Genomic DNA, 23,102 nt, shown 5'->3' with positions numbered 1-23,102 from the left:
CTCCGGCGAATTGCTTCTCTCGACGTCGCCAGTCCCTTCTTCCAGGGACTCCGGCGAATTACCACTCTTGACCTCGCCAGCCCCTACTGCCAGGGACTCCGGCGCATTACCACTCTTGACGTCGCCAGCCCCTACTGCCAGGGACTCCGGCGCATTGCCACTCTCGACGTCACCGGCTTCCTCCTCCAGGGGCACCAGCGAATTACCACTCTCGACGTCACCGGCTTCTTCCTCCAGGGGCACCGGCGAATTGGCACTCTCGACATCGCCAGCCCCTTCCTCCAGGGACTCCGGCGAATTGCCTCTCTCGACGTCACCGGCTTCTTCCTCCAGGGGCACCGGCGAATTGGCACTCTCGACATCGCCAGCCCCTTCCTCCAGGGACTCCGGCGAATTGCCTCTCTCGATGTCGCCAGTCCCATCTTCCAGGGACTCCGGCGAAATACCACTCTCGACGTCGCCGGCCCCGTCTTCATCGAGCGCCGGAGCATCGTCGCCACTTCTGGGCGGGCAGGCGCAGGACGGGCAGGCGCTTGGGAGAGCGGTGCTAGGGAGAGCGGTGCTAGGGAGAGCGGTGCTTGGTAGAGCGGTGCTTGGTAGAGCGGTGCTTGGTAGAGCGGTGCTTGGGAGAGCGGTGCTTGGGAGAGCGGTGCTTGGGAGAGCGGTGCTTGGGAGAGCGGTGTTAGAATGGCCGTCCGTCACCAGAAACCTGATCCGTGGCTTCGGTACGGGTGCGACCGGCGACCCCAAAGGCAACGGGAGTAATTTGCGTGGCCTTGGCACAGGAGCTTGGGGCACTTGAAACGGCGCGCTGGGCCGAGTAACTTCGGCCACTTGGACAGGCGTGGTCGGCCGAGTGACTTCGGGCACTTGGAACGGGGAGGGCTGCATAGTCCTTAGGAGCTGCTGGTACAGCGGGGTCGGCTGAGTAACTTCGGGCACTTGGAAAAGCGTGGTCGGCCGAGTGGCTTCGGCCACTTGGAACGGGGAGGGCTGCAAAGTCCTTAGGAGCTGCTGGTACAGCGGGGTCGGCCGAGTAACTTCGGGCACTTGGAAAGGCGTGGTCGGCCGAGTAACTTCGGGCACTTGGAAAGGCGTGGTCGGCCGAGTAACTTCGGGCACTTGGAAAGGCGTGGTCGGCCGAGTAACTTCGGGCACTTGGAAAGGCGTGGTCGGCCGAGTAACTTCGGGCACTTGGAAAGGAGCTTGGAGGAACGTGGTCGGAAAAGGAGCTTGGAGGGACGTGGTCGGAAAAGGAGCTTGGAGGGACGTGGTCGGAAAAGGAGCTTGGAGGGACGTGGTCAGAAAAGGAGCTTGGAAGGACGTGGGCGGGCGCGTAACTTGGACAGTGGTTAGTGTGTCCAGGCATTGCTTTCGCTTCGCTCTACGGCGTGGCGCTCGGCGCCTCCTCTGGGAGGACTGCACAGCACCCCCGCCACCACGCCGCGCCCCACAATTGGTGGCCAGCCCACTCTGCAATTGCTGGTCGGGGTATTTGTAATAGGAATTATCGGGGGAACAATCGGGATAATCCTCCTCCAGTGGAAGGTCTCGGGGTCCGAATTGGTCAAAGAATTCATCATCGGATTCCGAAACGCCAGCGAAAAAATCAATTTCCTCAATGATGTCCTCCTCACCAGAGTCTTCAGGCTCCCTCCATGGTGAATCAATACCTCTGGGCATAGGCATAAGATAACTTGGGCGGCCTCTGGTGGTTGTACGCACCTGGGCCTCATGATGAAACGGTAAAGGCTTCCCAGGGCGGCGTGCATAGCAGTGGTGGGGCGTATGAGTACGCTGCGGCTCTAACTCTCCTCCTAGCTGTGGCTCATCTCTAGCGATGATGTGCCTGAGAGCCCCGCACCACGGTGTGTCCATTACAAAATTCCTAAACGATTCTGAGGGGTTTCTTATACATTCCAAACAGTCCGGTGTCTTCGAGGTGGATGGTTTGCGTCGCCGAGTGCGTCGGCGCGAGCGTGGGTGACGCTCCGCTGGGTCCATATTGGTTGGATCGTGCTGTTACGATCGCCGCCGCTTAGTGCGAGGCGATCGGAGGGGAAGTTGAACCCAGATGCAGAGTCGCCGAAGGAATGGAAAGGTGAGGCAGGTCTGTAGCTCTTGTAGGTTGATTTATTGAACGGGGTAACATAACTTCAACAACTTAGCTTGACCACTCATTACAAACGAAAACAACATGCGGCGGGGCGTCATGGAAACAGCAATGACTACGAGGATTAACAGGAAACGAAACCAGAACTAAACCAGTACTACACCAGGACGAAAACAGACGATCCAACGGCGTCTACAGAAAGTCACAATGCTTAAATACCAAAAATAATCCAATCACGTAATTAGCCACGGCTGATAACTACCGTGACGTCATGTCAGGAGAGGCGATCCAGCGACTCCTGACACTATGAAAAGCATCGTCACATAGTTCCCCCGGTGCTCCAGGTGGCTCAGTGCTGTGTGAAGAGCCACAGCGATAGCATCCTCAGTGGACCTGTTTTCTCTATAAGCAAACTGGTGAGGGTCAACTGAGGGGGGGATTGTCCTTCTGATGTGTCGGGCCACCAACTTTTCAAAGCACTTCATGATCACAGGCGTGAGAGCAACAGGCCTGTAATCGTTCATGCTGCAGATGGTTGGCCTTTTTGGGGACAGGAATGATGGTGGCAGATTTTAGGCAGGCAGGAACGATGGATAGTTGCATTATAACTGGGTAGTCTCGGTTCTGGTTGCTGTTTATATCCGAAACTTGTGTCCAAAGAGGATGGGGATGTATATTTTACTATTCTGTTTAAAAATAATCATGTAGGGATGTTTTGGGGCTTTTTTTACACAAGAATCCAAAACCTCCAATGGATCTTTATTTTGCACGGTGGTTGAATTAGAACCGGGCCCAGTCGGTTCTGGTTGCCGCTTTTACCCAGATTTAGTGTCAATTGTGTGGATGGATGCATTTTCACTATTATGTGTAAAATTAAAGATGCAGGGATGTTCTGGGAATATTTCACACCGTCAATAGTGTCCAAAACATTTTGCGATAAAAATAGTGGTTGTATTAGAACAAGGCCCAATCGGTTCTGGTTGGTGTATTTACCCAGAATTTGTGTTGATTGAGTGGGTGGATGTAGTTTCACTATTTTCTATAAAAATAATGTTTCCCACCATAAACATTGTCCAAAACAGGCATTTTGCGATTAAAAAAGAGGTCGTATTAGAACCAGGCCCAGTCGGTTCTGGTTGGTGCTTCTACCCATAATTAGTGTTGAATGTGTAGATGGATGTATTTTCACTATTATGTGTAAAAATAATGATCCAGGATGGTTCTGGAGCTATTTTCCCACCATAAACAGTGTCCAAAACAGGCATTCTGCGATTAAAATAGTGGTTGTATTAGAACCAGGCCCAGTCTGTTCTGGTTGGTGAATTTACCCGAAAAATTGTATCCATTGACGATGGGGATGTATTTTTGATTATTATGTATAAAAATAATCATCTAGGGATCTTCAGAAGTTCTGTTATTCCCGAATCAATGACCTCCATTTGGGCACATTATTGACGGAGCTCACGACCATGATCCAGTGTGTGGCTCGGATGTGTCCCTCAAACACAAATACTGGTCAGTCTCATCCAAAATCCTAATGGCTCAGTTCCCTTGAGTGGGAGCGGCAAGGAACGCCCTGCATTTGAAGACCATTGAAGGCAGGTTCCGGGCCTGTGTCGGCGCATCAGTCAGGCTGGGTAGCCGCTATGGCCCAGGTGATTTTCCAGGGCTGCCCTGCTCTTGACGGAGTGGCCACCCAGCGGGGCTGTGTGTGTTTCATGGTGGGAGACTCGTGCTGCCCCTTCATCCCTGCCGGCATGTCCTGCTCGGTCCATGATGCCCTGCAGGCTATTAGGAACATGCAGAGAGCTGTGACCGGAGATCCGGTTCCACAACGAGGATGGCTTGACTGGTTCTTCTCTGGCTCATGGAAACAGCCACTTCAATATTTCAATATTTTCACAGACACAAAAGGAGGGAATTGTGGGATGGACTGGCTAACTGGCTTAATAATTGTTTATTCTTGTCGCACCATGTGGTCATACTGGTTTAACTTTGTTTTTTAAGATCGTAGAATGCAAGGTAGACTAGCCAAACTGGTTTTACAATTGAATTAAAAGATCGTGGAATGTAAGAAAGACTAACTAGTTGGCCTTGCAATTGTTTGTTCGCCTCGAGAAATATAAGAAAGGCTGGCTAACAAGGTTTGCAATTTTTTCCTTGTATTGTGCGATGAAAAGAGGTTCAACTTCAGGAGTAACTGTCACTCTCCAGGTCATCTAGGGTCAAGTGCACACTTGAAAACTTTCATATTCGACCAAAACGTGCTTATCAGCACATAAAAAGCACATTTGGTGGTACGCGGGAAGAACGGCAGCAGACAAAAAGGCTATTTAGAAAGGTATCACCACTACGCAGAAGAACGTCGGCTACTCTGCCCTCACTGGAAGACATTGCCAGCCCTCGTTACCTCAGCAGAGCCAGGGACATGATCAGGGACCCATGCCACCCTGGTCACAATCGGTTCCAGCTGCTGCTCTCTGGCAGACAGACGCTGTAAGTTTCCCACATCCGTTGGGACTCTAAACTTGGGGTAACACAACACAATCCCTTCTGTGTAATAACTTCGGGTGAGGTAATATGAATAGACATTAGGTACAAGGTGATCTGACACCTACATGCTGAATGAAGGTAAGTGAAAGACAGTGAGAGGTAAGAGATCCACTCAAGGGGTGGTGATGCAATGTATCCATAAAGGCAGAATTGTAAATTAAGAGTCTGGAGTCATAACTTGTAAAACTGTGTAAAAATGTCAGAGACACAAATGACATAGTGTAATATCATCAAATTTTATAATTTAATAAGTTTTTCATTTGGCATCATTCTAATGGCTAGATATTAAGTTATAATGAAAACTATGATACTTGGCCAAAACGTGATTTTCAGCGCATGAAACGCACGTTAAGCCAATAAAAACTGAAATGTTCCCCTGCTGCGAAACAAACTGTCAGAGACACATAGTTACTGTGTATATAGTGTATAATTGTCCAATTCAAGTAAGTTTTTCATTTGGCATCATTTTAAGTGATATAAATTAAGTTATAGTGAAAATTATGATACTTGGCCAAAACGTGATTTTCAGCGCATGAAACGCACGTTAAGGCAATAAAAACTGAAATATTCCCCTGCTGCGAAACAAACTGTCAGAGACATATAGTTACTGTGTATATAGTGTATTATCGTCCAATTCAAGTAAGTTTTTCATTTAGCATCATTCTAAGTGATAGAAATTAAGTTATAGTGAAAACTATCATACTCGGCCAAAACATGATTTTCAGCGCATGAAACGCACGTTAGCAATAAAAACTGAAATGTCCCCCTGCTGCGAAACAAACTGTCAGAGACACATAGTTACTGTGTATATAGTGTAAAATAGTCCAATTCAAGTAAGTTTTGCATTTAGCATCATTCTAAGTGCTAGAAATTAAGTTATAGTGAAAACTATGATACTTGGCCAAAACGTGATTTTCAGCGCATGAAACGCACGTTAAGGCAATAAAAACTGAAATGTTCCCCTGCTGCGAAACAAACTGTCAGAGGCACATAGTTACTGTGTCTATAGTGTAAAATCATCCAATTCAAGTAAGTATTGCATTTAGCATTATTCTAAGTGCTAGAAATTAAGTTATAGTGAAAACTATGATACTTGGCCAAAACGTGATTTTCAGCGCATGAAACGCACGTTAAGGCAATAAAAACTGAAATGTTCCCCTGCTGCGAAACAAACACTCAGAGGCACATAGTTACTGTGTATATAGTGTATAATTGTCCAATTCAAGTAAGTTTTTCATTTTGCATCATTCTAAGTGCTAGAAATTAAGTTATAGTGAAAACTATGATACTTGGCCAAAACGTGATTTTCAGCGCATGAAATGCACATTAAGGCAATAAAAACTGAAATGTTCCCCCGCTGCGAAACAAACTGTCAGTGACACATAGTTACTGTGTATATAGTGTATAATCGTCCAAATTAAGTAGGTTTTTCATTTGATATCATTCTAAGTGATGAAAGTTAGGGTTAGGGTTAGGTTAAGTTATAGTGAAAACTATGATACTTGGCCAAAACGTGATTTTCAGCGCATGAAACGCACGTTAAGGCAATAAAAACTGAAATGTTCCCCTGCTGCGAAACAAACACTCAGAGGCACATAGTTACTGTGTATATAGTGTCTAATTGTCCAATTCAAGTAAGTTTTTCATTTTGCATCATTCTAAGTGCTAGAAATTAAGTTATAGTGAAAACTATGATACTTGGCCAAAACGTGATTTTCAGCGCATGAAATGCACATTAAGGCAATAAAAACTGAAATGTTCCCCCGCTGCGAAACAAACTGTCAGTGACACATAGTTACTGTGTATATAGTGTATAATCGTCCAAATTAAGTAGGTTTTTCATTTGATATCATTCTAAGTGATGAAAGTTAGGGTTAGGGTTAGGTTAAGTTATAGTGAAAACTATGATACTTGGCCAAAACATGATTTTCAGCGCATGAAACGCACATTAGGGCAAAAAAACTGAAATGTTTTTTAGGTCTGAAAATACAACTTCAGGAGCAGGCTAAGAAAGAGTGAGATAAATTTAAATAGAAAATATGTATGACCAGACTGCAAAGTGGACAGAGAGTTCTTACAGTGGGCTCCTGTTCACTGCGATGTTACTGCAACTCTAGTCGAATGACCAGTGAGTGTGTCTTAAATACAGGCAAAACTGACAGTTGTCCCTAAGACTTTGGACAGATACGTTTCAGTCATTTGCAGGGCAACAAGTAATTGATTAGTGTCGGGCCTGGAATCTGTAGTCAATGGTTTCCAGACCTAGGGTGTTCTTCGCTGTTCCTACCCTGGGGAATACCGCCATCATGATTTTGGAGGAGACTGACCAGTGTTTGTATTAGAGGGGGACATCCGAGCCCCAAACTGAATCATGGGGGAAGAAATCAAAGCTCCGTCGTTGACGCCTGGTGGGTAGATGTGGGTTGGCGTCGACAGTTGGAATCGAGTCTGCTGTTAGAACGTACGTGTGGTCGGATGCAGATGTAGGGACACAGAGCCCAGTTGTATTGGTGGGGATGATCATATACACTTGCCATTCGAAGAGCCACCATATTTGGTCCAGTACTGTCCATGATTGGGAAGGAATGTGTCTGATCTCGGCGCACCTGGTGACGTGAACTTGGTCCAAAGGGGTCTTCGGATCCGGTCCGCTGAAGTTGAAACAGGATGGATAACAGTCTGTTCGGTTGTTGCACTGGACATACGTTGCGGTATTGACTGTAGCTGCTAATGGTACTGCGACCATGGTATGTAGGCGGTCGAGCTTTGCTGGAAGGATTCTCTCAGATTACCCAGGATACAGTTGTAGGTGAGGTTGGCGAGTTCTTTGTTCTGTCGGTTGGACCATAGCTGTGGTTGGGCTACGGCAGTAGGCAAGAGGGAACAGACATAACAACTCATTGGTTGTGGCGCGGGCTGTGAGTGCGATGTATCTGTACCAACTGTTCCTCATCATCGGGTTGTAGTCGTTTTCTTCCTGTGTTTGGACATGGGCGAGAATAAGGTGTATCTACTCAGGCTTAGGTGTTCCTGCCGGACGGATTTTGAGTAGGCGTGTGGCGGATGGTTGTACGAAGGGGTTCACACCAATCACTTTGGGGACCATGGCTGGACTAGTAGTGCGGATGGTGATAGTAAAGAGGGGGCCTTTTCCTGGTCGGTCCGGTCAGAGGCATAGGTTGATGCAGCCTTTTTGTTGGATATTGGTCGTAAGGTCTAGCATATGTTTACCATCTTTGATGGTGGTGGCTAACTTGGTGAAGTTAGCGGTCATGGTGGTAGCTTCTTTGGAAAGGGGCCATGTGATGGTTTTGTAGCCTGTATGGAGGAGGACCTGGTCCAAGGTGTCTGGCCAGACCATTCAGACTCTGGGAGCTTGTAGGTACCAATAAAAATAACTGGAGTCAGTCCTGTGTAATCCCAAGTGAGTAAGCTGTAGGCTGAGCAAAGGTACTTGAACGACGATTGGTGTCTTGGTTAATGGGATGCAGATCTGGGGTCCCTGATCGTTTCCTGAACCAGCTAGTGGGGCATTCTCCTCCAGTGGGAGTGTACCAAGGTTCTGGTACGTTCCCCCCATGTGGTTGAACACAGAGCGGTGATGATGATGGCCAAAATCACACGGTGAGGTCCGTCCCAACGTGGAGAAGACCAGCACTTTCTTTTTATCACCTTGACGAGTACCAGGTCTCCTGGGGACAGGACCTCCTCTGTGGGAGACAGAGAAGATGTCGGCAGATTATTTTGCATTCATCACAGTTCTTTCTTGGAACATTTTGCATAACCACTTATTGAGGGATTCTGTTTCTCCTTTCTCTTTTACCACCAGATCTTTTTCCCACATTGTTAGTGGAAGATTCTGTCTTTCACTGCCTCAAATGGTGTGCATCCCTGTGCTGTTGGAATGATTCTCATGTACGTTTCTACCAGGCTCAGGCATTCTTGCCATGGTTTTCCTGTATCTTCCATGGTTTTTCTGAGTCTGAGTTTTACTGTTCTAATGGTTTGTTCGACGAGTCCAGCACTTTGGTTCAGTTTGATGAAATCCATGTTCAGAAGCTCGAAGGGATATGTTCCTGTTTGCCTTGTTCCATGCTTGGGTTGTTCATTGCCTTGAGAGTTGTGTCTACAGCAGTTTAGACAGTTTCTGCAAAATAATTGAGGTAAGTTTGGAGACCTCTGGGAACATGCATTGTTTGTTGTACTGTACTGATCATCCCTCCTGTTGAGACATGGCTCCTCCCATGGCTCAATTTGGCAATTACTTCAAACAATGATCGTGTCACGCATGGCTTGTTTTCTACTGCATAGAGTCCGTTCTTGTGTTGAGTGGCTCCTTCTGTTTCCCATTGCAGTTTCTCTTTTTCTGGGGAATGATTTTGCATTTCTCTTAGGAATTCAGCAGGGATTGGGCTGTGTCTTTCCACCGTCACGTCTTGTTCTAGGAATAGTCTACATGCCTCTGTCAGTGCCACTATTTCTGCGGCTTGTGCAGACCAGTCGCCGGGGAGTCGTCCTGTCTTGAGGTTGTCTTTTTGAGTCACCACGGCATATACGTTGTGTTTTTCTCCATCCAGGGTTTTTGATGATGATCCATCCCCATAGGCAATGTGTCCGGGGGGCAATGGGTTGTCCATTAGGTCAGTTGCATATACGTGGTTAATTATGATTCGTTGAGTGGGCAACTGTGAGAATTGGTTTAACCACTTGTCGTCCGGTCTCCCATGAACTTCAGGGTGACACGTAATGGCCATGTTTGTTGTTCCTGTCCTGGGGCTGCTGGGCAGATATCTTCAGACTGTTCTCTTAGACTTTCAGCTACCTTGGCAGAATCATTCCCGACAATGTCGAGAGAGTAGAAGCTGTTAGATGTGGTGGTGTGGAAGATATTTTTGGTCTGTAATTCCCTGGGTCGGAGGCCATTTTGGGTGGCCACTAGGCTTAGCCCAAGCTGGACCATGATATCTCGTCCCGGTAACTCTCCGATTTTCATTTTGCAGTCTGACAATAAACCCATCCCTTTTGTTGCTTTCTGACCCATATTAATCACTTACTTAATAGTTTAAACAACAATTATTTTCTAAATTACCCGAAATTGATCTCCACTTTGTGATTAACCCAATATCTCTGAACACACAAAGACCAAAAGTCCCTGACTTTGTCTTAGTTAAGTCCCTGACTCTATTAACAGACCAAGACTATAATGCCTTTGCTAATTCTTGTTCTACTTTCATTGGTCCCGGACCAATTGGTTTATTACCAGACTGCAAAGTGGACAGTGAGAGTTCCTACAGTAGGGTCCTGTTCAACGCGATGTTCCTGAAACTCTAGTCGAATGACCAGTGTGTGTGTCTTAAATACAGGAAAAACTGACAGTTGTCACTAGGACTTTGGACAGATACATTTCAGTCATTTGCAGGGCAAAAAGTAATTGATCAGTGTCAGACAGTTGAATATTTGTGCTGACATGTCACCCCAATCACAAGACTAAGATTGTTTATTCAGTCAGACAGTTGGGTGTTTATGCTGCTATGTCAGCCGTAAGGATGACTACAATGCTGTTATACTCACAAAAACTTATACAATATGAACAAGCATTTGCAAAGATACTTTGTCTAATCTTACATATTCCCCTGCTGCCAAAAAAACTGTCAGAGACACATAGTTACTGTGTATATAGTGTAAAATCGTCCAATTCAAGTAAGTTATCCATTTGGCATTATTCTCATTGCTAAAAATTAAGTTACAATGAAAACAATCATACTTGGCCAAAACGTGATTTTCAGGGTATGAAAAGTACATTAAGGCAATAAAAACTGAAAAGTTCCCCTGCTGCCAAACAAACTGTCAGAGACACATAGTTCCTGTGTATATAGTGTAAAATCGTCCTATCCATGTAAGTCTTTCATTGGCATCATTCTAGGTGATTCTGGAGCTATTTCCCACCATAAAAAGTGTCCAAAACAGGCATTTTGCGATTAAAATAGTGGTTGTATTAGAACCAGGCCCAGGCGATTCTGGTTGGTGTTTTTACCCTGAAATTGTGTCCAATGATGATAAGGATGTATTTTTGATTATTCTGTATAAAAATAATCATCTAGGGATGTTCAGAAGTTTTGTTACGCCCGAATCAATGACCTCAATTTGGGCACTTTATTTACAAGTGGTGGTTTTTAAGAACCAGGCCCAGTCGGTTCTGGTTGGTGCTTTTACCCAGATATAGTATCCATTGTGTGGGTAGATGTATTTTCACTATTCTGTCTAAAAATAAAGATCCAGGACAGTTCCGGGGCTATTTCCCTCCATAAATAGTGTCCAAAATATGCATTTTGCGATACAAAATAGTGGCTGCATTATAACAGGGTCCAGTCGGTTCTGGTGGGTGTTTGTATACGAAACTTGTGTCCAATTATGATGGGGATGTATACTTGACTATTCTGTATAGAAGTAATCATCTAGCGATGTTCAGAAGTTCTGTTATGCCCGAATGAATTACTTTCATTTGGTCACTTTATTTACAAGTGGTGGTTTAGAAACAGGCCCAGTCGGTTTTGGTTGGTGCTTTTACCCAGAATTTGTGTTTATTGTGTGAGTGGATGTATTTTCACTATTTTGTATAACAATAATGATCCAGGATGATTCTGGAGCTATTTCCCACCACAAACAGTGTCCAAAACAGGCATTTTGCGGTTAAAGTAGTGGTTGTATTAGAACCACGCCCAGTCGGTTCTGGTTCGTGTTTTTACCCAGAAATTGTGTCCAATGATTATGGGGATGTATTTTTTATTATTCTTTATAAAAATAATATTCTAGGGATGTTCAGAAGTTCTGTTATGCCCTAATCAATGACCTCAATTTGGGCACTTTATTTACAAGTGGTTGTTTAGAACCAGGCCCAGTCGGTTCTGGTTGGTGCTTTACCCACAATTAGTGTCGATTGTGTGGGTTTGATGTATTTTCACTATTCTCTGTAAGAATAAAGATCCAGGGATGTTCTGAGACTATTTCCCACCAGAAATAGTGTCAAAAACATGCATTTTGCGACAAAAATAGTGGTTGTATTAGAACCAGGCCCAGTCGGTTCTGGTTTGTGTATACCCCCTTAACGTGTGTCCAATAGGAATGGGGTTGTATTTTTGACTATTCTGTATAAAAATTATCATCTAGGGATGTTCAGAAGTTCTTCTATGCCCGAATAAATGACCTCCATTTGGGCACTTTATTTTACATGTTGGTTGTAGTAGAACCAAGCCCAGTCGGTTCTGGTTGGTGCTTTTACCCAGAGTTAGTGTTGATTGTGTAGGTGGATGTATTTTCACTATTCTGTCTAAAAATAAAGATCCAGGATGGTTCTAGGGGTATTTACTACCATAAATAGTCTCCAAAACATGCATTTTGTGATAAAAAATAGTAGTGAAGGCAGGTTCCGGGCCTGTATCGGCGCATCAGTCAGGCTGGGTAGCCGCTATGGCCCAGGTGATTTTCCAGGGCTGCCCTGCTCTTGACGGAGTGGCCACCCAGCGGGGCTGTGTGTGTTTCATGGTGGGAGACTCGTGCTGCCCCTTCATCCCTGCCGGCATGTCCTGCTCGGTCCATGATGCCCTGCAGGCTATTAGGAACATGCAGAGAGCTGTGACCGGAGATCCGGTTCCACAACGAGGATGGCTTGACTGGTTCTTCTTTGGCTCATGGAAACAGCCACTTCAATATTTCAATATTTTCACAGACACAAAAGGAGGGAATTGTGGGATGGACTGGCTAACTGGCTTAATAATTGTTTATTCTTGTCGCACCATGTGGTCATACTGGTTTAACTTTGTTTTTTAAGATCGTAGAATGCAAGGTAGACTAGCCAAACTGGTTTTACAATTGAATTAAAAGATCGTGGAATGTAAGAAAGACTAACTAGTTGGCCTTGCAATTGTTTGTTCGCCTCGAGAAATATAAGAAAGGCTGGCTAACAGGGTTTGCAATTTTTTCCTTGTATTGTGCGATGAAAAGAGGTTCAACTTCAGGAGTAACTGTCACTCTCCAGGTCATCTAGGGTCAAGTGCACACTTGAAAACTTTCATATTCGACCAAAACGTGCTTATCAGCACATAAAAAGCACATTTGGTGGTACGCGGGAAGAACGGCAGCAGACAAAAAGGCTATTTAGAAAGGTATCACCACTACGCAGAAGAACGTCGGCTACTCTGCCCTCACTGGAAGACATTGCCAGCCCTCGTTACCTCAGCAGAGCCAGGGACATGATCAGGGACCCATGCCACCCTGGTCACAATCGGTTCCAGCTGCTGCTCTCTGGCAGACAGACGCTGTAAGTTTCCCACATCCGTTGGGACTCTAAACTTGGGGTAACACAACACAATCCCTTCTGTGTAATAACTTCGGGTGAGGTAATATGAATAGACATTAGGTACAAGGTGATCTGACACCTACATGCTGAATGAAGGTAAGTGAAAGACAGTGAGAGGTAAGAGATCCACTCAAGGGGTGGTGATGCAATGTATCCATAAAGGCAGAATTGTAAATTAAGAGTCTGGAGTCATAACTTGTAAAACTGTGTAAAAATGTCAGAGACACAAATGACATAGTGTAATATCATCAAATTTTATAATTTAATAAGTTTTTCATTTGGCATCATTCTAATGGCTAGATATTAAGTTATAATGAAAACTATGATACTTGGCCAAAACGTGATTTTCAGCGCATGAAACGCACGTTAAGCCAATAAAAACTGAAATGTTCCCCTGCTGCGAAACAAACTGTCAGAGACACATAGTTACTGTGTATATAGTGTATAATTGTCCAATTCAAGTAAGTTTTTCATTTGGCATCATTTTAAGTGATATAAATTAAGTTATAGTGAAAATTATGATACTTGGCCAAAACGTGATTTTCAGCGCATGAAACGCACGTTAAGGCAATAAAAACTGAAATATTCCCCTGCTGCGAAACAAACTGTCAGAGACATATAGTTACTGTGTATATAGTGTATTATCGTCCAATTCAAGTAAGTTTTTCATTTAGCATCATTCTAAGTGATAGAAATTAAGTTATAGTGAAAACTATCATACTCGGCCAAAACATGATTTTCAGCGCATGAAACGCACGTTAGCAATAAAAACTGAAATGTCCCCCTGCTGCGAAACAAACTGTCAGAGACACATAGTTACTGTGTATATAGTGTAAAATAGTCCAATTCAAGTAAGTTTTGCATTTAGCATCATTCTAAGTGCTAGAAATTAAGTTATAGTGAAAACTATGATACTTGGCCAAAACGTGATTTTCAGCGCATGAAACGCACGTTAAGGCAATAAAAACTGAAATGTTCCCCTGCTGCGAAACAAACTGTCAGAGGCACATAGTTACTGTGTCTATAGTGTAAAATCATCCAATTCAAGTAAGTATTGCATTTAGCATTATTCTAAGTGCTAGAAATTAAGTTATAGTGAAAACTATGATACTTGGCCAAAACGTGATTTTCAGCGCATGAAACGCACGTTAAGGCAATAAAAACTGAAATGTTCCCCTGCTGCGAAACAAACACTCAGAGGCACATAGTTACTGTGTATATAGTGTATAATTGTCCAATTCAAGTAAGTTTTTCATTTTGCATCATTCTAAGTGCTAGAAATTAAGTTATAGTGAAAACTATGATACTTGGCCAAAACGTGATTTTCAGCGCATGAAATGCACATTAAGGCAATAAAAACTGAAATGTTCCCCCGCTGCGAAACAAACTGTCAGTGACACATAGTTACTGTGTATATAGTGTATAATCGTCCAAATTAAGTAGGTTTTTCATTTGATATCATTCTAAGTGATGAAAGTTAGGGTTAGGGTTAGGTTAAGTTATAGTGAAAACTATGATACTTGGCCAAAACGTGATTTTCAGCGCATGAAACGCACGTTAAGGCAATAAAAACTGAAATGTTCCCCTGCTGCGAAACAAACACTCAGAGGCACATAGTTACTGTGTATATAGTGTCTAATTGTCCAATTCAAGTAAGTTTTTCATTTTGCATCATTCTAAGTGCTAGAAATTAAGTTATAGTGAAAACTATGATACTTGGCCAAAACGTGATTTTCAGCGCATGAAATGCACATTAAGGCAATAAAAACTGAAATGTTCCCCCGCTGCGAAACAAACTGTCAGTGACACATAGTTACTGTGTATATAGTGTATAATCGTCCAAATTAAGTAGGTTTTTCATTTGATATCATTCTAAGTGATGAAAGTTAGGGTTAGGGTTAGGTTAAGTTATAGTGAAAACTATGATACTTGGCCAAAACATGATTTTCAGCGCATGAAACGCACATTAGGGCAAAAAAACTGAAATGTTTTTTAGGTCTGAAAATACAACTTCAGGAGCAGGCTAAGAAAGAGTGAGATAAATTTAAATAGAAAATATGTATGACCAGACTGCAAAGTGGACAGAGAGTTCTTACAGTGGGCTCCTGTTCACTGCGATGTTACTGCAACTCTAGTCGAATGACCAGTGAGTGTGTCTTAAATACAGGCAAAACTGACAGTTGTCCCTAAGACTTTGGACAGATACGTTTCAGTCATTTGCAGGGCAACAAGTAATTGATTAGTGTCGGGCCTGGAATCTGTAGTCAATGGTTTCCAGACCTAGGGTGTTCTTCGCTGTTCCTACCCTGGGGAATACCGCCATCATGATTTTGGAGGAGACTGACCAGTGTTTGTATTAGAGGGGGACATCCGAGCCCCAAACTGAATCATGGGGGAAGAAATCAAAGCTCCGTCGTTGACGCCTGGTGGGTAGATGTGGGTTGGCGTCGACAGTTGGAATCGAGTCTGCTGTTAGAACGTACGTGTGGTCGGATGCAGATGTAGGGACACAGAGCCCAGTTGTATTGGTGGGGATGATCATATACACTTGCCATTCGAAGAGCCACCATATTTGGTCCAGTACTGTCCATGATTGGGAAGGAATGTGTCTGATCTCGGCGCACCTGGTGACGTGAACTTGGTCCAAAGGGGTCTTCGGATCCGGTCCGCTGAAGTTGAAACAGGATGGATAACAGTCTGTTCGGTTGTTGCACTGGACATACGTTGCGGTATTGACTGTAGCTGCTAATGGTACTGCGACCATGGTATGTAGGCGGTCGAGCTTTGCTGGAAGGATTCTCTCAGATTACCCAGGATACAGTTGTAGGTGAGGTTGGCGAGTTCTTTGTTCTGTCGGTTGGACCATAGCTGTGGTTGGGCTACGGCAGTAGGCAAGAGGGAACAGACATAACAACTCATTGGTTGTGGCGCGGGCTGTGAGTGCGATGTATCTGTACCAACTGTTCCTCATCATCGGGTTGTAGTCGTTTTCTTCCTGTGTTTGGACATGGGCGAGAATAAGGTGTATCTACTCAGGCTTAGGTGTTCCTGCCGGACGGATTTTGAGTAGGCGTGTGGCGGATGGTTGTACGAAGGGGTTCACACCAATCACTTTGGGGACCATGGCTGGACTAGTAGTGCGGATGGTGATAGTAAAGAGGGGGCCTTTTCCTGGTCGGTCCGGTCAGAGGCATAGGTTGATGCAGCCTTTTTGTTGGATATTGGTCGTAAGGTCTAGCATATGTTTACCATCTTTGATGGTGGTGGCTAACTTGGTGAAGTTAGCGGTCATGGTGGTAGCTTCTTTGGAAAGGGGCCATGTGATGGTTTTGTAGCCTGTATGGAGGAGGACCTGGTCCAAGGTGTCTGGCCAGACCATTCAGACTCTGGGAGCTTGTAGGTACCAATAAAAATAACTGGAGTCAGTCCTGTGTAATCCCAAGTGAGTAAGCTGTAGGCTGAGCAAAGGTACTTGAACGACGATTGGTGTCTTGGTTAATGGGATGCAGATCTGGGGTCCCTGATCGTTTCCTGAACCAGCTAGTGGGGCATTCTCCTCCAGTGGGAGTGTACCAAGGTTCTGGTACGTTCCCCCCATGTGGTTGAACACAGAGCGGTGATGATGATGGCCAAAATCACACGGTGAGGTCCGTCCCAACGTGGAGAAGACCAGCACTTTCTTTTTATCACCTTGACGAGTACCAGGTCTCCTGGGGACAGGACCTCCTCTGTGGGAGACAGAGAAGATGTCGGCAGATTATTTTGCATTCATCACAGTTCTTTCTTGGAACATTTTGCATAACCACTTATTGAGGGATTCTGTTTCTCCTTTCTCTTTTACCACCAGATCTTTTTCCCACATTGTTAGTGGAAGATTCTGTCTTTCACTGCCTCAAATGGTGTGCATCCCTGTGCTGTTGGAATGATTCTCATGTACGTTTCTACCAGGCTCAGGCATTCTTGCCATGGTTTTCCTGTATCTTCCATGGTTTTTCTGAGTCTGAGTTTTACTGTTCTAATGGTTTGTTCGACGAGTCCAGCACTTTGGTTCAGTTTGATGAAATCCATGTTCAGAAGCTCGAAGGGATATGTTCCTGTTTGCCTTGTTCCATGCTTGGGTTGTTCATTGCCTTGAGAGTTGTGTCTACAGCAGTTTAGACAGTTTCTGCAAAATAATTGAGGTAAGTTTGGAGACCTCTGGGAACATGCATTGTTTGTTGTACTGTACTGATCATCCCTCCTGTTGAGACATGGCTCCTCCCATGGCTCAATTTGGCAATTACTTCAAACAATGATCGTGTCACGCATGGCTTGTTTTCTACTGCATAGAGTCCGTTCTTGTGTTGAGTGGCTCCTTCTGTTTCCCATTGCAGTTTCTCTTTTTCTGGGGAATGATTTTGCATTTCTCTTAGGAATTCAGCAGGGATTGGGCTGTGTCTTTCCACCGTCACGTCTTGTTCTAGGAATAGTCTACATGCCTCTGTCAGTGCCACTATTTCTGCGGCTTGTGCAGACCAGTCGCCGGGGAGTCGTCCTGTCTTGAGGTTGTCTTTTTGAGTCACCACGGCATATACGTTGTGTTTTTCTCCATCCAGGGTTTTTGATGATGATCCATCCCCATAGGCAATGTGTCCGGGGGGCAATGGGTTGTCCATTAGGTCAGTTGCATATACGTGGTTAATTATGATTCGTTGAGTGGGCAACTGTGAGAATTGGTTTAACCACTTGTCGTCCGGTCTCCCATGAACTTCAGGGTGACACGTAATGGCCATGTTTGTTGTTCCTGTCCTGGGGCTGCTGGGCAGATATCTTCAGACTGTTCTCTTAGACTTTCAGCTACCTTGGCAGAATCATTCCCGACAATGTCGAGAGAGTAGAAGCTGTTAGATGTGGTGGTGTGGAAGATATTTTTGGTCTGTAATTCCCTGGGTCGGAGGCCATTTTGGGTGGCCACTAGGCTTAGCCCAAGCTGGACCATGATATCTCGTCCCGGTAACTCTCCGATTTTCATTTTGCAGTCTGACAATAAACCCATCCCTTTTGTTGCTTTCTGACCCATATTAATCACTTACTTAATAGTTTAAACAACAATTATTTTCTAAATTACCCGAAATTGATCTCCACTTTGTGATTAACCCAATATCTCTGAACACACAAAGACCAAAAGTCCCTGACTTTGTCTTAGTTAAGTCCCTGACTCTATTAACAGACCAAGACTATAATGCCTTTGCTAATTCTTGTTCTACTTTCATTGGTCCCGGACCAATTGGTTTATTACCAGACTGCAAAGTGGACAGTGAGAGTTCCTACAGTAGGGTCCTGTTCAACGCGATGTTCCTGAAACTCTAGTCGAATGACCAGTGTGTGTGTCTTAAATACAGGAAAAACTGACAGTTGTCACTAGGACTTTGGACAGATACATTTCAGTCATTTGCAGGGCAAAAAGTAATTGATCAGTGTCAGACAGTTGAATATTTGTGCTGACATGTCACCCCAATCACAAGACTAAGATTGTTTATTCAGTCAGACAGTTGGGTGTTTATGCTGCTATGTCAGCCGTAAGGATGACTACAATGCTGTTATACTCACAAAAACTTATACAATATGAACAAGCATTTGCAAAGATACTTTGTCTAATCTTACATATTCCCCTGCTGCCAAAAAAACTGTCAGAGACACATAGTTACTGTGTATATAGTGTAAAATCGTCCAATTCAAGTAAGTTATCCATTTGGCATTATTCTCATTGCTAAAAATTAAGTTACAATGAAAACAATCATACTTGGCCAAAACGTGATTTTCAGGGTATGAAAAGTACATTAAGGCAATAAAAACTGAAAAGTTCCCCTGCTGCCAAACAAACTGTCAGAGACACATAGTTCCTGTGTATATAGTGTAAAATCGTCCTATCCATGTAAGTCTTTCATTGGCATCATTCTAGGTGATTCTGGAGCTATTTCCCACCATAAAAAGTGTCCAAAACAGGCATTTTGCGATTAAAATAGTGGTTGTATTAGAACCAGGCCCAGGCGATTCTGGTTGGTGTTTTTACCCTGAAATTGTGTCCAATGATGATAAGGATGTATTTTTGATTATTCTGTATAAAAATAATCATCTAGGGATGTTCAGAAGTTTTGTTACGCCCGAATCAATGACCTCAATTTGGGCACTTTATTTACAAGTGGTGGTTTTTAAGAACCAGGCCCAGTCGGTTCTGGTTGGTGCTTTTACCCAGATATAGTATCCATTGTGTGGGTAGATGTATTTTCACTATTCTGTCTAAAAATAAAGATCCAGGACAGTTCCGGGGCTATTTCCCTCCATAAATAGTGTCCAAAATATGCATTTTGCGATACAAAATAGTGGCTGCATTATAACAGGGTCCAGTCGGTTCTGGTGGGTGTTTGTATACGAAACTTGTGTCCAATTATGATGGGGATGTATACTTGACTATTCTGTATAGAAGTAATCATCTAGCGATGTTCAGAAGTTCTGTTATGCCCGAATGAATTACTTTCATTTGGTCACTTTATTTACAAGTGGTGGTTTAGAAACAGGCCCAGTCGGTTTTGGTTGGTGCTTTTACCCAGAATTTGTGTTTATTGTGTGAGTGGATGTATTTTCACTATTTTGTATAACAATAATGATCCAGGATGATTCTGGAGCTATTTCCCACCACAAACAGTGTCCAAAACAGGCATTTTGCGGTTAAAGTAGTGGTTGTATTAGAACCACGCCCAGTCGGTTCTGGTTCGTGTTTTTACCCAGAAATTGTGTCCAATGATTATGGGGATGTATTTTTTATTATTCTTTATAAAAATAATATTCTAGGGATGTTCAGAAGTTCTGTTATGCCCTAATCAATGACCTCAATTTGGGCACTTTATTTACAAGTGGTTGTTTAGAACCAGGCCCAGTCGGTTCTGGTTGGTGCTTTACCCACAATTAGTGTCGATTGTGTGGGTTTGATGTATTTTCACTATTCTCTGTAAGAATAAAGATCCAGGGATGTTCTGAGACTATTTCCCACCAGAAATAGTGTCAAAAACATGCATTTTGCGACAAAAATAGTGGTTGTATTAGAACCAGGCCCAGTCGGTTCTGGTTTGTGTATACCCCCTTAACGTGTGTCCAATAGGAATGGGGTTGTATTTTTGACTATTCTGTATAAAAATTATCATCTAGGGATGTTCAGAAGTTCTTCTATGCCCGAATAAATGACCTCCATTTGGGCACTTTATTTTACATGTTGGTTGTAGTAGAACCAAGCCCAGTCGGTTCTGGTTGGTGCTTTTACCCAGAGTTAGTGTTGATTGTGTAGGTGGATGTATTTTCACTATTCTGTCTAAAAATAAAGATCCAGGATGGTTCTAGGGGTATTTACTACCATAAATAGTCTCCAAAACATGCATTTTGTGATAAAAAATAGTAGTGAAGGCAGGTTCCGGGCCTGTATCGGCGCATCAGTCAGGCTGGGTAGCCGCTATGGCCCAGGTGATTTTCCAGGGCTGCCCTGCTCTTGACGGAGTGGCCACCCAGCGGGGCTGTGTGTGTTTCATGGTGGGAGACTCGTGCTGCCCCTTCATCCCTGCCGGCATGTCCTGCTCGGTCCATGATGCCCTGCAGGCTATTAGGAACATGCAGAGAGCTGTGACCGGAGATCCGGTTCCACAACGAGGATGGCTTGACTGGTTCTTCTTTGGCTCATGGAAACAGCCACTTCAATATTTCAATATTTTCACAGACACAAAAGGAGGGAATTGTGGGATGGACTGGCTAACTGGCTTAATAATTGTTTATTCTTGTCGCACCATGTGGTCATACTGGTTTAACTTTGTTTTTTAAGATCGTAGAATGCAAGGTAGACTAGCCAAACTGGTTTTACAATTGAATTAAAAGATCGTGGAATGTAAGAAAGACTAACTAGTTGGCCTTGCAATTGTTTGTTCGCCTCGAGAAATATAAGAAAGGCTGGCTAACAGGGTTTGCAATTTTTTCCTTGTATTGTGCGATGAAAAGAGGTTCAACTTCAGGAGTAACTGTCACTCTCCAGGTCATCTAGGGTCAAGTGCACACTTGAAAACTTTCATATTCGACCAAAACGTGCTTATCAGCACATAAAAAGCACATTTGGTGGTACGCGGGAAGAACGGCAGCAGACAAAAAGGCTATTTAGAAAGGTATCACCACTACGCAGAAGAACGTCGGCTACTCTTGTCAGGAGTCGCTGGATCGCCTCTCCTGACATGACGTCACGGTAGTTATCAGCCGTGGCTAATTACGTGATTGGATTATTTTTGGTATTTAAGCATTGTGACTTTCTGTGGACGCCGTTGGATCGTCTGTTGTAGTACACTGGTGTAGTACTGGTTTAGTTCTGGTTTCGTTTCCTGTTAATCCTCGTAGTCATTGCTGTTTCCATGACGCCCCGCCGCATGTTGTTTTCGTTTGTAATGAGTGGTCAAGCTAAGTTGTTGAAGTTATGATACCCCGTTCAATAAATCAACCTACAAGAGCTACAGACCTGCCTCACCTTTCCATTCCTTCGGCGACTCTGCATCTGGGTTCAACTTCCCCTCCAATCGCCTCGCACTACGCGGCGGCGATCGTAACAGCACGATCCAACCATTATGGACCCAGCGGAGCGCCACCCACGCTCGCGGCGACGCACTCGGCGACGCCGCAAACCATCCACCTCGAAGACACCGGACTGCTTGGAATGTATAAGAAACCCCTCAGAATCATTTAGGAATTTTGTAATGGACACACTGTGGTGCGGGGCTCTCAGGCACATCATCGCTAGAGATGAGCCACAGCTAGGAGGAGAGTTAGAGCCGCAGCGTACTCATACGCCCCACCACTGCTATGCACGCCGCCCTGGGAAGCCTTTACCGTTTCATCATGAGGCCCAGGTGCGTACAACCACCAGAGGCCGCCCAAGTTATCTTATGCCTATGCCCAGAGGTATTGATTCACCATGGAGGGAGCCTGAAGACTCTGGTGAGGAGGACATCGTTGAGGAAATTGATTTTTTCGCTGGCGTTTCGGAATCCGATGATGAATTCTTTGACCAATTCGGACCCCGAGACCTTCCACTGGAGGAGGATTATCCCGATTGTTTCCCCGATAATTCCTATTACAAATATCCAGACCAGCAATTACAGAGTGGGCTAGCCACCAATTATGGGGCACGACGTGATGGCGGGGGTGCTGTGCAATCCTCCCAGAGGAGGCGCCGAGCGCCACGCCGTAGGGCGAAACGAAAGCAATGCCTGGACACACAAACCACTGTCCAAGTTACGCGCCCGCCCACGTCCCTCCAAGCTCCTTTTCCGACCACGTCCCTCCAAGCTCCTTTTCCGACCACGTCCCTCCAAGCTCCTTTTCCGACCACGTCCCTCCAAGCTCCTTTTCCGACCACGTCCCTCCAAGCTCCTTTTCCGACCACGTCCCTCCAAGCTCCTTTTCCGACCACGTCCCTCCAAGCTCCTTTTCCGACCACCACCACGCTTTTCCAAGTGCCCGAAGTTACTCGGCCGACCCCGCTGTACCAGCAGCTCCTAAGGACTTTGCAGCCCTCCCCGTTCCAAGTGGCCGAAGCCACTCGGCCGACCACGCTTTTCCAAGTGCCCGAAGTTACTAGGCCGAACACGCTGTACCAGCAGCTCCTAAGGACTATGCAGCCCTCCCCGTTCCAAGTGCCCGAAGTCACTCGGCCGACCACGCCTGTCCAAGTGGCCGAAGTTACTCGGCCCAGCGCGCCGTCTCAAGTGCCCCAAGCTCCTGTGCCAAGGCCACGCAAATTACTCCCGTTGCCTTTGGGGTCGCCGGTCGCACCCGTACCGAAGCCACGGATCAGGTTTCTGGTGACTGACGGCAAATCTAGCACCGCTCTCCCAAGCACCGCTCTCCCAAGCACCGCTCTCCCAAGCACCGCTCTCCCAAGCACCGCTCTCCCAAGCACCGCTCTCCCAAGCACCGCTCTCCCTAGCACCGCTCTCCCAAGCACCGCTCTCCCAAGCACCGCTCTCCCAAGCACCGCTCTCCCAAGCACCGCTCTCCCAAGCACCGCTCTCCCAA

This window comes from Stigmatopora nigra, chromosome 11 (assembly GCF_051989575.1).
Source record: "Stigmatopora nigra isolate UIUO_SnigA chromosome 11, RoL_Snig_1.1, whole genome shotgun sequence".
Taxonomy (NCBI): domain Eukaryota; kingdom Metazoa; phylum Chordata; class Actinopteri; order Syngnathiformes; family Syngnathidae; genus Stigmatopora; species Stigmatopora nigra.
This window is presented reverse-complemented; position numbering follows the sequence as displayed.